At 41.7% G+C, this 12,709-nt stretch overlaps 1 protein-coding gene across 1 annotated transcript in view; it reads right to left on the bottom strand.

Moving 5' to 3' along the window:
• The window catches only part of LOC142269406 (N-acetyltransferase 8B-like), a 39,738-nt gene extending 30,153 nt beyond the window's left edge, over positions 1-9,585 (bottom strand). The window contains exon 1 of the mRNA XM_075332409.1: positions 9,523-9,585. The gene's annotated coding sequence lies outside the window, so the exon portion shown is untranslated. The remainder of the gene's footprint in view (positions 1-9,522) is intronic.
• Between the last annotated feature and the right edge of the window lie 3,124 nt (positions 9,586-12,709).

The following is a 12,709-nucleotide window of genomic DNA, read 5'->3' as shown; positions in this document are numbered from 1 at the left end:
CTCTGCCCTCCTCCTTCAGACTCCTTTGTCCCTTTCAACTTCTCTGTCCTCCACCAAACTCCTCTGCTCTTCTTCTCAAGACTTCTCTGTCACTCCAGATCACTATGTACTCCTCCAGACTCTTTTGTCCCTATGGACTGTAACTGAACCCTGGCAACCATTTTTAAATAGATAAAATATATTTATTTTTTTACATTTTTTGAAGTTTCTTTCTTTCATGAGCTTTTACGTATTTGAAGAAAAATATATTTAAGAGTATATGTTTTAACATTTTGGCGAGCCACCCATTCGTAATTTTTTTACATTTTGTGTTGTTCCTTCACTTTGCATAAGGGGGGTCGAAGTATCTTAAGTATCTCCTGCAAAGGATCAGGAATCGACAATTTATAAAAATCACGCAGAACCTAGGAAATACGTATAAGTCAAGTTGCATGAATGTTTTTTTTTTTTTTGAATGAACTTTAAAGTCTTTACTAAGCCACAGAAGTTAACTTTTGACGTATTTTTGAGCAAGAAAGATAAAGTCAGTCCATAAGAAGTATTGGACGTGCTGAACAAAGTGAATCAAGTCTTAAAGGATCATCCATGAGATCATCTGATCATTTCAGGTAAGAAAATGGATTTTATCTCTTCATATGTTAAGCAAAGTAAACTTCAGTTCACTTATCCAGATATTTCTAATGTGGAAGAGATTTGGTTACGCTTTTATGAGGAGTGTGAACTTGAGAATTCACGTATAGAATGTGCAAAGTCTTTTAATAGAGAGAAACAGAAAATCAGAAATGTCTGTCATTTAGTCTATGATTTTCACAAGTTAATCGTAGAAAAGTGTAAAAATGGTGGAAATAGACAACCTGAATTGTCAGGAGAGTCAGTGACAGAGAAATCTAAAGACTGCTTAGACCCTGGAATGTCAGTCAGTGATATTGTGAATTCTGACTGTAATGTTGGAAATGATAAATTAGATTTTGACTGTAATTTTGCAAATCAGAATTTTGATAATGGCGGCAGACATGTGCTACGTAATCAAGGTCATTTTCAGGACACTGGGAAAGACGCAGGAAATGACGTAGAGAAGCCAGAAGGCGGAGGAGCCAGAGTGGGACACGTGCAGAAAGGACATGTGGAGAGAGAAAATGGCGACGATCAGTTTCTAAAAATAGAACAGGCTAAGTTAGGGATTAAACTTAGAAAGAGTCTATTGGACATATGCAAATTAATTCCCGCATATAATCCTAAAATACATGTTTGCAGAAATTCAGAGATATTTGAAAGTTCCGTTGAGAAGTTAAATTTAACCAATAGTGAGACGAATCAGTTATTCCGTATGTGGTTACCTCAGCATTTTTTTAGACAATTGGCATTAAAAAAGTCTTCTGACAATGAGACATTTGATTGTTCAAATGATAACGATATCATAAGGCTGAAATATCTCATCTTCTGTGCAAGGAATGAATCTGATCCAAACTATGAGATGTTGAAGGAATTACAAATTGAACAGAATGAGAGTACGTTCTCATTTATGTCCGTTTTTGAACGTTTGTATAGGGCAGTCATTCCAAATGTCAGATTGGATGGAATGATACGTTTATTCATCAAGAAATTTCATTTCCTTGACAATGCAGCCTGTGCGGTGGCATTAAATAAAAAGTCCCTATTCGAATGTACGACATTTATCGATTTTGTTAGAAGTCGCCAAAGTCAATCAAGACAGAGATTAATTAATTCTGAAAAACCAATACAAAAAAGGGAGAGTTTTTGTGAAAAACCAACAGTGTCTCCCAGATCCAAATATTTCTGTGACAAGATGTATGAAATTCGCAGGAAATTTCATGTGAATTATAAGTCATACACCCCCCCTCTTTCCTTGTCACCTTCAATGAAAGAGAAAATTGTCACAAAATCTGATACCGATTATCTCAGACAAGCGATTTTTAAAAGCCCTGAAAGACAGAAACAGGTGTCTTGTGCAGATTCTCTCCCCTAGTCACTAGTGAAAGAAAAAAGGTCGTCCAGAGAATTTTACAGCCAGCGACAGCTGGGTGGTTTTTCAGAGAAAGACATTTTTTCTCATTTAAGGACAAAAATTGAGTTACAAAATAATTTCAATTCCAATATTCTGGAAATTACTGTAATAAATCGAATCTTGCAAAAATTGAGGTTTGGTCTTTAGCTGGATAAAAGGGGATTTCTGGATAAATTAATTTTGCTATTTGATAATCATAATTTTTCATATACAGTGAATATATATATATATATATATATTTCATTTTTATCATAAATATGATAATAATTTTATTCTTTTATTTCCCTCAGAATTTATCAGTAAAGCAGATTGATGAAGTATTAACTTTTTATTTATACATTTGTTCTTGTCCTCAATCAGGTAACATATATTTTATTGGGTAAGGTTAATCGCGAAAGCACGATTAATAATATTATTTTCTCAGGTACCAATTGCCAGAGAACTATTACTTTAACGTTTCTTTTATGAATATACATACATCTTCTTTAGAGTTATTAGAAATGTAATCTGAGCTTTGGAGTGTAGTAAAACTGCTTGCTGTTTTGGAATGGTGTTCTTTGCACGTACTAGAGCATGTGACTTGGTACTAAAGCTAATATAAATGTTTGTTCTATGGTCAAAATGTACAGTATGTAATACATTGGAATTTGTATTTTTTCGAGAAGTACTTCAAATTAGTAACATAATCTTTGAAATGTGCATAGAATAATTGGGAAAACAGGGATTTGTGTCCGTCAATGTTTTTATGTGAAAATATATGTTAAAGAATCATGGCAGTCTTGTGTGCATAGATGTGTCTATGAATGATTGATTGTTTGAGCAGCTGCTAATGTCAATGTTGAGTACTTGGATCCAGAAAAGAAAAAAAAAGGGAATTTTTGTTTTAACTTCGAGGTTATAATATATGTATGTATACTATTAGAATAAATAGGTTATAGTACATAAGTATAAATGAAGGAATTTATACCGGATATATATATATATTATTCTTAGACATATTTCTTTAATATAGAGATGTTAGGATCTTTTGTGTTAAGTCACTTCTTTTACTGATACATAGATTGGTAATCATTTTTCTTTTCAAATATGGAAGTGATATTTATAATATGGTCTTGAAGATATACAACACAAATTTTAATTTAATTTAATCTAAACCTATTAATTTTTATAAAATCATATTTCATGATATTGAAAGGGGGAGGTTTGGTCTCAATCACACATTTTATATTTGATAAATATATGTGTTTACAGGATACTTTAATAATTAATATTTCAAGTACAAAGGAAGAATTGGGAATAAAAAAAAAATATATTTGAAGTATGTCATAATGCATTTATATACTAAGAGAAGTGTATTATTTGCAAGGTTACATGACTTAATTATTTTTATGATAGGTATGGGAATCCTATAAGATATTGGTAACATTAAGGTTATGTATTATTGAAGATAAAGGTGTTATATACATAGAAGGCCTTATTTTTATTTCAATTTTTATTTTTTTATTCCGATTTTTATTTTTCCTTTTATTCCTATTTTTTATATTAATTATTATTTAATATTCACATTTTTTTTAATCAAAATCTTAATTCTACAATTTTTATTTTTTCTTCAGATTTTAAATATCTCAATCGAGAAAACACTTCAATATTTAGTTCAGTAATATCTAATATAAGAATATTACTTTATTAAATATGAATCATATTAAAAGGGAAAAGTTCCACTTTTTTTGGAAGAAAAGAATACTTCCTTCATCAGTATATACAATTGTCTACTTCCTAGTAATACATTATTTTTATATTAGTATGTTAACACAATAAGGATGAAATATTAATTATAGTTACACATTTCCTTATAGTAGGTTATTTAATAAATAATAGACAAATCAAATAAATTAAATTAGAATAATAAAGATGGAAGATCAAGGTACATTTAGGTTTACCTTTCTAAATTTACAAATAATATATATTATATTTTTAATCAATAATAATTTATAATGGGTATTATTGTGTTTTGATGGAATCATCCAGTCTTTTCCAAAAGGTTATTTGCTTTGGTTTATAATTTTACAAATGATCTAACTAAAAAGCCACATTGTTGCCTTTCATATTTATAATATGATACATGTTATAGGTACACATTATATTGTTTCATATTTTATATTATATTTTGGTTACATTCAACACATTGCTACCTATGGGTTTGGAAGGGTAATGCACCAATGACAAAAAAGGTCATTACAAGAGAATACTATTGTCTATACCATTATGCAGTATTTTATCTTCTGAGTATCAATTATATTAATACTTCTACGATAATAATAATGACATGGTATTATAGTATTGGAGTTATGATACGCTGTGACATTTATTAGTGATAGTTATTGCCATATTTGGTATTTAGATTAGGGAATGAAGTCTTCAATCAAGATTATAGAAGATAAAAAGACTTTATAATTTTCCTAAAGTTAAAAGGGATTCTGCAAAAAGGTCCAAAAGGTAACGTCTCAAATAAGACTGTGAAACATACAAAATACACTTACCGCGTTTGCATCTCAGAAACATAGTGGTCCTATGATGGACAATGACACATGGTCTGTACATTAAGACCTCCCTAAAGTTACTAAGAAGAGCAAGGACGTGTTAAAGTTAACCCCTGTCGTGCTGACCAAGAACGTCTTAACATCTGTTCTAGGATTTGACAACAGGCAGCATGAAGGATACAAGGTGACTAACGCAAATTACACTGCACAGACATCAAAGACTTTTGCTATTCTTCTACACTCATGAACTGTGGTTTATCAACATTGGCTATGGACTTTGCAATAAAGAATAAGGTTTATGGACTTTGATCTAACAATGATAAACGCAATATGGGACTGTATAAATTGGTAACCATTCATTTTTATCAAAGGATTTATTTCTAAGAGACTGTGTTTATGCCGGATTACATCGGAGATAAGAAGACATCAACTCAGAGGACATCATATGGTGACCGGATTTGTTTTTTGCATTTCTTTTTAGGTCTAGCAAAGTGTAGTTATATATTTTTATATGATTGATCAGTCACAGCCTGTCATAACATGAATCAACATTATTATATTATTGAACTTACAACATGAATAATGCAAATTAATTATTATTCATCATTATTATTGATATTAATATATTATCACCAAATAAGGAAAAAAGATTTGTTATTTTAATGATGTATTAATTAATTTTCGGGGTTACTCCACCCGCTTCAAGGGGGGTTTGTAAAAACATTAAAATTAATACATCTAGTTATCAAATATTTCATAGTAAGACATATATGTCTACAGTTCTGTTTATGTTGAAGGGCATAGTATATTAATAAAGTTTTTATAAGGAATAAGTATTAAAATATCCATATTGAATATATATATATGCTGAGCATGGAAGGATATATATAAATCCTTCCAGAAGCTTCTGGTAGCTTCTAGAACATTATGTCATATGGAACTATGTTTAACTAAAACCCCTAATATGGACTGGACAGTTGTTATATAACACACGATGGAGGGGGCTATGGTCGCTCCTCCACATTGCCTGCTGTGAGAAGACCCGAGGCTGCAAGATGAAGACACGCTAAGAGATGACACCCCCTGCTTTGCCATTCAGGACCCAAAGAGAGATGGGTAAAGACTTCCCATTGATCAGTATGGACTAAATGAACTCTTTGCGTAAGCTATCAAAGTATATTATTTTTCCTTTCTGTAACTGAACCCTGGCAACCATTTTTAAATAGATAAAATATATTTATTTTTTTACATTTTTTATAGTTTCTTTCTTTCATGCGCTTTTACGTATTTGAAGAAAAATATATTTAAGAGTATATTTTTTAACAGTGACCTGTGACCCCTGGCTTGCCCAGGGCGTCACACAGTCAGTGCCATCAGTCTTTTTATCCAGATTATGGAGTCATGCCCTCTGACTGTGCACCCCTCCCCCACTAGCCACAGGTGATTTTATTCTTCAGTAGCAGGTTCCTACATGCCCATACACAGGAGGGTTGTAGCCCAGAGAGAGGCTTCAGTTTAGTGTAGGTTCCCAGTAACGATATATGCCTTGACATGGCTACTGGGCAGAAATTGAAATTGCCAGTTTTGTGATAAAAAAAATCTAAATTTTTCCTTGATTTCTATAATGTATATCTATGCATATCTATATTCTTGCATTCAATGTTTGCATGCTTTAGCATTTCAGAGTGCAACTGTCCCTTTTTTTGTCTCTGGACTTCTTAGTCCTTCTCCAGACCCCTCTGTCTCTCAGGAATACTTTGTCATCCTCCAGAATATTTTGTCAACTCCAGACTTCTCTGCCTTCCTTCTCCAGACGCCTCTGCCCCTCTAGGGAATTTTGTCTTTCTACAGACTCCTTTGTCCCCTCCAGACTCCTCTGCCCTCCTCCTCTAGACTCCTCTGCCCTCCTCCTCCAGACTCCTTTGTCCTCCTTCTCCAGACTCGTCAGTCCCTTTAGACACCACTACCCTCCTCCAGACTCCTATGCCCTCCTCTTCCAGACTCCTCTGCCCTCCTCCTCCAGACTTCTCTGCCCTCCTCCTCCAGACTTCTCTGCCCTCCTCCTGCAGACTCCTCTGCCCTCCTCCTCCAGACTCCTCTGCCCTCCTCCTTCAAACTCCTCTGCCCTCCTACACCAGACTCCTCTGCCCTCCTACACCAGACTCCTCTGCCCTCCTCCGCCAGACTCTTCTACCCTCCTTCTCCAGACTCCTCTGTCCTCCTTCTCCAGACTCCTCAGTCCCTCTAGACTCCTTTGGCCTCCTCCTCCAGACTTCTCTGCCCTCCTCCTTCAGACTCCTTTGTCCCTTTCAACTTCTCTGTCCTCCACCAAACTCCTCTGCTCTTCTTCTCAAGACTTCTCTGTCACTCCAGATCACTATGTACTCCTCCAGACTCTTTTGTCCCTATGGACTTCTTAGTCCTCTTCCAGACTCCTCTGCACTCCTCCTCCAGACTCCTCCACGCTGTTCCTCCAGACTCCTCTGCGCTCCTCCTCCAGACTCCTCTGGACTCCTCCTCCAGACTCCTCTGTCCCTATAGAATGTTATGTCCTCTTCCAGACTCCTCTACACTCTTCCTCCAGACTCCTCAGCCCCCTGCAGATCACTTTGTCTTCCTCCAGTCTCCTCTGTCCCTCCAGACTTCTTTGTCCTCCTCCAAACTATTTTTCCCCTCCAGACTCCTCTGTCTTCCTCCTTTAGACTCCTTTATCCCTCTAGAATCCTTTGTCCCTCCAGACTCCTCTACCCTCCTTCTCCACACTCCTCTGCCCTTCTTCTCCAGACTCCTCAGTCCCTCTAGACTCCTATGACCTCCTCCTCCAGACTCCTCTGCCCTCCCTCTCCTTCCCCAGACTCTGCTGTCCCTCTAGACTCCTTTGTCCCCTCCAGACTCCTCTGCCCTCCTCCTTCAGACTAATCTGTCCATTTAGATTCCTTTATCCTCCTCCAGACTCCTCTGCCCTCCTCCTCCAGACTCCTCTGCCCTTCTCCTCCAGACTTCTCTGCCCTCCTTCTCCATACTCCTCTGCCCTCCTTCTCCAGACTCCTTTGACCTCCTTCTCCAGACTTCACTGTTCCACTAGACTCCTTTGTCCCCTCTAGACTCCTCTGCCTTTTTCTTTCAGACTCTTCTGTCCCTCTTGACTTATTTGTCCTCCTCTAGACTCCTCCAACTCCCTCCTCTGTCCTTCTGGACCTTTTTTTCTACTCCTCCAGACTCCTCTACTCTCCTCCAGATTATGCTGTCCCTCTTGACTCCATCGCCCCCTCCAGACTCCTCTACCCTCCTCCTCCAGACTCCTCTTCCCTCCACCTCCATACCCTTCTGCCCTCCTCTTCCAGTCTCCTCTGCCCTCCTCCTCCAGACCCCTCTGCCCTTCTCTTCCAGTCTACTCTGCCCTCCTCCTCCAGACTCCTCTGCCCTCCTTCTCCAGACTCCTCTGCCCTCCTCCTCCAGACTTCTCTGCCTTCCTCCTCCAGACTCCTCTGCCCTCTTCCTGCAGACTCCTCTGTCTTCTCCTCTTCCAGACTCCTCTGCCCTCCTCTTCCAGACTTCTATGCCCTCCTCTTCCAGACTTCTCTGCCCTCCTCCTCCAGACTTCTCTGCCCTCCTCCTGCAGACTCCTCTGCCCTCCTCCCGAAGACTCCTCTGCCCTCTTCCTCCAGACTTCTCTGCCCTCCCTCAAACCTCTCTGCCCTCCTCCTGCAGACTCATCTGCCCTCCTCCTCCAGACTCCTCTGCCCTCCTCCTCCAGACTTCTCTGCCCTCCTCCTCCAGACTCCTCTGCTCTCCTCCTCCAGACTTCTCTGCACTCCTCCTCCAGACTTCTCTGCCCTCCTCCTGCAGACTCCTCTGCCCTCCTCCTCCAGACTCCTCTGCCCTCCTCTTCCAGACTCCTCTGCCCTCCTCCTCCAGACTCCTCTGCCCTCCTCCTCCAGACTCCTCTGCCATCTTCCTCCAGACTCCTCTGCCATCTTCCTCCAGACTCCTCTGCCCTCCTCCTCCAGACTCCTCTGCCCTCTTCCTGCAGACTCCTCTGCCCTCTTCCTGCAGACTCCTCTGCCCTCCTCCACACTCCTCTGCCCTCCTCCTCCAGACTCCTCTGCCCTCCTCCTCCAGACTCCTCTGCCATCCTTCTCCAGACTCCTCTGCCCTCCTTCTCCAGACTCCTCTGCCCTCCTTCTCCAGACTCCTCTGCCCTCCTCCTCCAGACTCCTCTGCCCTCCTTCTCCAGACTCCTCTGACCTCTTCCTGCAGACTCCTCTGCCCTCCTCCTCCACAATCCTCTGCCCTCCTCCTCCAGACTCCTCTGCTCTCCTCCTCCAGACTCCTCTGCCCTCCTTCTCCAGACTCCTCTGCCCTCCTTCTCCAGACTCCTCTGCCCTCCTTCTCCAGACTCCTCTTCCCTCCTCCTGCAGACTCCTCAGTCCCTCTAGACTCCTTTATCCTCTTTCAGACTCCTCTGCTCCCTCAATAGTCCATCAGGATCATTACCATTATTGCATAATAATAATTTGCTGTTATTATTTTATCATTATTGTTGGTAAATATTATTAATATTATCATTACTATTGTAACATATTATCATTATTATTTTTACTGGGCTACATTTGGCTCTTTGCCCCTTACATGGGTCGTGACTCATGGGTGACATATGTTGTGGGTCCCTGAGGCCTGGGAGGAGGCAGTCGCTGGTTGGGGGCTGCACTCTATGGGCCCTGGTGGCCTCCAGCTGCAGCAGTCATCTGGAGGTTGTTGCTTCCCCACATTGTAGGGTGTCATGGCACACAGAGGGCACCGGTGCCAGCCTGGCAGGGGCAGGAGCTGACGCCCAGTCCCAGCTGTCACAGATCTGCAGAAAATACACAGGCTGCTGGATCTAAGGCAGAAACTATAGAACTATAGGCACAAACTACAAGTCCCAGCAATCCCCCCAGTCACACACCCTGTTACCTGTGGTGGGCGCCTCTTGTGCTGTAACCAGAGGGCAGCGCTGGTTCTGTAATCAGGGCGTCATCAGGTGAAATCAGGTCCCCTGGATCAGACCCAAACCTGCCCCTACTCACGTCACCATTAACCCCTGCAGGGACCTATCACTGATAACATCCTGTCCAAATATAATAGCTACTCACCTCCAGAGCTGCACTCACTATTCTGCTGTTACCTCATGTCTTATCCTCCAGTCACCTCCAGAGCTGCAGCCACTATTCTGCTGTTACATCATGTCTTATCCTCCAGTCACCTCCAGAGCTGCAGCCACTATTCTGCTGTTACATCATGTCTTATCCTCCAGTCACCTCCAGAGCTGCAGCCACTATTCTGCTGTTACATCATGTCTTATCCTCCAGTCACCTCCAGAGCTGCACTCACTATTCTGCTGTCACATTGAGTCTTATCCTCCAGTCACCTCCAGAGCTGCAGCCACTATTCTGCTGTTACATTATGTCTTATCCTCCAGTCACCTCCAGAGCTGCAGCCACTATTCTGCTGTTACATCATGTCTTATCCTCCAGTCACCTCCAGAGCTTCAGTCACTATTCTGCTGTTACATTGAGTCTTATCCTCAAGTCACCTCCAGAGCTGCAGTCACTATTCTGCTGTTACATTGAGTCTTATCCTCCAGTCACCTCCAGAGCTGCAGTCCCTATTCTGCTGTTGCATTGTGTCTTATCCTCCAGTCACCTCCAGAGCTGCAGCCACTATTCTGCTGTTACGTCATGTCTTATCCTCCAGTCACCTCCAGAGCTGCAGCCACTATTCTGCTGTTACATCATGTCTTATCCTCCAGTCACCTCCAGAGCTGCGGTCACTATTCTGCTGTTACATCATGTCTTATCCTCCAGTCACCTCCAGAGCTGCAGCCACTATTCTGCTGTTACATCCTGTCTTATCCTCCAGTCACCTCCAGAGCTGCAGCCACTATTCTGCTGTTACATTGAGTCTTATCCTCCAGAACACACACAATATGGCACAAAGAGGCACCAGACTTATGAATAATAAATAATTAATATGGAATAGACCTTGATGTGAGCAAAAAATACAATATTTATTTATTTATAAAGGGTGGCAAACACTCACAATTTTAAAATCATTTAAAATCAGACATAAACACTAAACATCGCCTCCAACACGGGACATATGAATGCACAGACAGCGTATTGAGGGTAACAGCAATACTCCCCTATCTGGGTATTCTTATAGAAAATCAGGTATATTCCATCTATGCTGAGAATGTGCTTGTATTGCATCAAGAGGCTGTCACCAAATGGTATATAACAAAGGCTAAACTAGCCAAAAATAACAACAATGAGTCCAAACAGTCACTGAGGAGGCTACCAAAGCTGCAATAAGGCCCCGGAGTCACCGTAAGAGCCCGACGCGTTCCTCCGGTCACACAGGAGATGCCATCTGACTGAGGAAGAGAGCGTGACTGGAGGAACGCGTCGGGCTCTCACTGTGACTCCGGGGCCTTATTGCAGCTTTGGTAGCCTCCTCAGTGACTGTTTGGACTCATTGTTATTTTTGGCTAGTTTAGCCTTTGTTATATACCATTTGGTGACAGCCTCTTGATGCAATTACAGAACCAGCGCTGCCCTCTGGTTACAGCACAAGAGGCGCCCACCACAGGTAACAGGGTGTGTGACTGGGGGGATTGCTGGGACTTGTAGTTTGTGCCTATAGTTCTATAGTTTCTGCCTTAGATCCAGCAGCCTGTGTATTTTCTGCAGATCTGTGACAGCTGGGACTGGGCGTCAGCTCCTGCCCCTGCCAGGCTGGCACCGGTGCCCTCTGTGTGCCATGACACCCTACAATGTGGGGAAGCAATAACCTCCAGATGACTGCTGCAGCTGGGGGCCACCAGGGCCCATAGAGTGCAGCCCCCAACCAGCGACTGCCTCCTCCCAGGCCTCAGGGACCCACAACATATGTCACCCATGAGTCACGACCCATGTAAGGGGCAAAGAGCCAAATGTAGCCCAGTAAAAATAATAATGATAATATGTTACATCGTGTCTTATCGTCCAGTCACCTCCAGAGCTGCAGTCACTATTCTGCTGTTACATTGTGTCTTTTCCTCCAGTCACCTCCAGAGCTGCAGTCACATTTCTGCAGTTAAATCGTGTCTTATCCTCCAATCACCCCCAGAGCTGCACTCACTATTCTGCTGTTACATCATGTCTTATCCTCCAGTCACCTCCAGAGCTGCAGTCACTATTCTGCTGTTACATCATGTCTTATCCTCCAGTCACCTCCAGAGCTGCAGTCACTATTCTGTTGTTACATTGTGTCTTATCCTCCAGTCACCTGCAGTGCTGCAGTCACTATTCTGCTGATACATAATGTCTTATCCTCCAGTCACCTCCACAGCTGCACTCACTATTCTGATGTTACATTGTGTCTTATCCTCCAGTCACCTCCAGAGCTGCAGTCACTATTCTGCTGTTTCACCGTGTCTTATCCTCCAGTCACCTTCACAGCTGCAGTCACTATTCTGCTGTTACATTGTGTCTTATCGTCCAGTCACCTCCAGAGCTGCAGTCACTATTCTGCTGTTACATTGTGTCTTATCGTCCAGTCACCTCCAGAGCTGTAGTCATTATTTTGCTGTTACATTATGTCTTATCCTCCAGTCACCTCCACAGCTGCAGTCACTATTCTGCTGTTACATTGTGTCTTATCCTCCAGTCACCTCCAGAGCTGCAGTCACATTTCTGCAGTTAAATCGTGTCTTATCCTCCAATCACCTCCAGAGCTGCACTCACTATTCTGCTGTTACATCACGTCTTATCCTCCAGTCACCTGCAGAGCTGCAGTCACTATTCTGCTGATACATAATGTCTTATCCTCCAGTCACCTCCACAGCTGCACTCACTATTCTGATGTTACATTGTGTCTTATCCTCCAGTCACCTCCAGAGCTGCAGTCACTATTCTGCTGTTTCACCGTGTCTTATCCTCCAGTCACCTCCAGAGCTGCAGTCACTATTCTGCTGTTACATCGTGTCTTATCCTCCAGTCACCTCCAGAGCTGCACTCAATATTCTACTGTTACATTGTGTCTTATCCTCCAGTCACCACCAGAGCTGCAGTCACTATTCTGTTGTTACATTGTGTCTTATCCTCCAGTCACCTTCACAGCT

This window comes from Anomaloglossus baeobatrachus, chromosome 1, assembly GCF_048569485.1.
Source record: "Anomaloglossus baeobatrachus isolate aAnoBae1 chromosome 1, aAnoBae1.hap1, whole genome shotgun sequence".
NCBI lineage: Eukaryota > Metazoa > Chordata > Amphibia > Anura > Aromobatidae > Anomaloglossus > Anomaloglossus baeobatrachus.
This window is presented reverse-complemented; position numbering and strand designations above follow the sequence as displayed.